The sequence below is a fragment of the Mandrillus leucophaeus genome, unplaced genomic scaffold, assembly GCF_000951045.1.
Source record: "Mandrillus leucophaeus isolate KB7577 unplaced genomic scaffold, Mleu.le_1.0 Scaffold123, whole genome shotgun sequence".
Classification (NCBI taxonomy): Eukaryota; Metazoa; Chordata; class Mammalia; order Primates; family Cercopithecidae; genus Mandrillus; species Mandrillus leucophaeus.
In genome coordinates this window covers 4,828,026-4,830,810 of record NW_012100654.1, presented here as the reverse complement: position 1 = coordinate 4,830,810, position 2,785 = coordinate 4,828,026, and positions in this window count along the sequence as shown.

Here is a 2,785-nt window from a genome sequence, read left to right as displayed (position 1 = left end):
CCTACTTAATGGATTTGGGGCTGAATTGTTAAGGAAGGAGAGAGGAAGAAGGAGTGGAGGGGAGAGTAAAGGAAAAGGAGAGAATGAGAGAGGCAAAGTGAAGAGAAAACTTGTTTTAAACATGCTCGGGTTGGGCTGGGCACAGTGGCTCACCCCTGTAATCCCAGGACTTTGGGAGGCTTAGGTGGGTGGATCACGAGGTCAAGAAATAGAGACCATCATGGCCAACATGGCGAAACCCTGTCTCTATTAAAAATACAAAAGTTAACTGGGCATCGTAGCGTGTGCCTGTAGTCCCAGCTACTGGGGAGGCTGAGGCAGAAGAATCGCTTGAACCCAGGAGGCAGAGATTGCAGTGAGCCAAGATCGCGCCACTGCACTCCAGTCTGGCTACAGAGGGAGAATCCGTCTCAAAAAAAAAAAAAATTGCCCAAGTCGGGTGGTGGTGGCATGCACCTGTAGCTACTTGGGAGGCTGAGGCAGGAGGATTGCTTGAGCACAGGAGTTCGAGGTTGCAGTGAGCTATGATTGCACTACTGCACTCCAGCCTGAGTGAGAGAGCAAGATCCTGTTTCTTAAGAGAAAAAAAAAAAGATGTTCTAAAGCGAGCTTGTCCAACCCACGACACGACCCACAGGCACCCAGGATGGCTTTGAATGCAGCCCAACACAAATTCGTAAACTTTCTTAAAACATGAGTTGTTTTGTTTTTTTTTTCCTCATCAGCCATCATTAGAATTAGTGCATTTTATGTGCGGCCCAAGACAATTCTTCTACCAATGTGGCCAGGGAAGCCAAAAGATTGCACACCCCTGCTCTAAAGTCTCCCTCTGGGCTCTGCACTCTGTCCATCACCCCATTAGTGCCACTTGACAATCCTCTGTCCCAAATAATAATAACAGCTAATATATATTAAATGCTTACCGTAGTCTAGGTAGTGTTCCAAAGACTTTATAAACAAAACTTATTTAACTTTTTTAACAATCTCATGAGGTAAATATTATTGCTATCCCCTCTTTACAGAAGACTGAGTGTAGAAAGATGAAGTTACTTGCGCAAGGCCGCATGACCAGTTAGTAGAGAAGTGAGGATGTGATCCAGGCTGTTTGCCTCCAGGGCCAATGCTCTTTCTTAACCCCTACACTTTACTAACATATGCTCAGAATTCCTTCCCTCAGCTATTCTGACCCCTTGAAGCAGATACGTAAGGGAGAGTTGAAACACTGGTTGTTTTTAAATAGCCATTACTAACTCTTACTGCCTCAGAATGGAGAAGCTATCCTATCCATCTGCCTTCAGCTCCTAGCACATAAACAGTCAATAAGTGAACTAAAAGATCTCCACTGGCTGACTAGTATTAGTACTCTGGAGCTCTTAGGTAACAAGAACAACTAGAGACAACTCTACTGGCTCAGTAATAAGAATTCTTTTCTGAGCAATGCAAAAACACAGACACACACACATTGGTAGCTCTTTACACAAAGCAGTTGATCAAAGATACATGAAACTCCATAATTAGGGTGATTAGATTTACTTTAACCTGATTTTGGGGTGGAAAGTCTAAATACATCACACATTTAAAAATTAATCTAATAAGCGACATACAAAACCTATGCAAAGAGAATGACACTCATGCACTGCCATAATGATGTTTTTGTCAATGACAGACCACATATACAACGAGGTCCCATAAAATTATAATGCAGCTGAAAAATTCCTATCACCTAGTGACATCGTAGCCATAGTAAAAATTTAATGCAATGCATTACTCACATGTTTTTGGTGATGCTGGTGTAAACAAACCTACCTTGCCACCAGTCATATAAAAATATAGTGCGTACAATTATGTGTAGTACATAACACTTGATAATGATAATAAACAACTATGTGATTGGCTTATGTATTTACTGTACTACACTTTTTATCATTATTTTAGAATGTACTCCTTGCACTTTTTTTTTTGAGTTAACTGTAAAACAGACTCTGGCAAATCCTTCAGGGGGTATTCTAGAAGAAGGCATTGTTATCGTAGGAGATAACTCTATGTGTGTTATTGTTTCTGAAGACCTCCCAGTGGGATAAGATGTGGAGGTTGAAAATAGTAATATTCAGCCAGGTGTGGTGGCTCACGCCTGTAATCCTAGCATTTTGGGAGGTCGAGGAGGGTGGATCAGTTGAGGTCGGGAGTTCGAGGCCAGCCTGACCAACATGGAGAAACCCTGTCACTACTAAAAATACAAAAATTAGCTTAGCATGGTGGACCTTGCCTGTAATCCCAGCTACTCAGGAGGCTGAGGCAGGAGAATCGCTTGAACCTGGGAGGCTGAGGTTGTGGTGAGCCAAGATTGTGCCATTGCACTCCGGCCTGGGCAACAAGAGCAAAACTCCGCCTCAAAAAAAAAAAAAAGAAAAAAGAAACAAATAGTAATATTGGTCATCCTGACCCTGTGTAGGCCTAGGCTAATCTCTGTGTTTGTATCTTCATTTTTAATAAAAAATCTTAAAAAGTAAAAAAATTAAAAATTAAAAATAGAAAAAATCTTCTAGAATAAGGATATAAAGGAAAAATATTTTTGTACAGCTGTGCAATGTTTCTGTTTTAAGCTAAATGTTATTATAAGAGTCAAAAAATTTTTTAAATTTAAAAGTTTATAAAGTAAAATATTACAGTAAGCTGAGGCTAATTTATTGCTGAAGAAAGAAAAATTTTAAAATAAATGTAGTATAGCCTAAGTGTACAGTGTTTATAAAGTCTACAGGAGAGCACAGTGAGTCTCAGGCCTTCA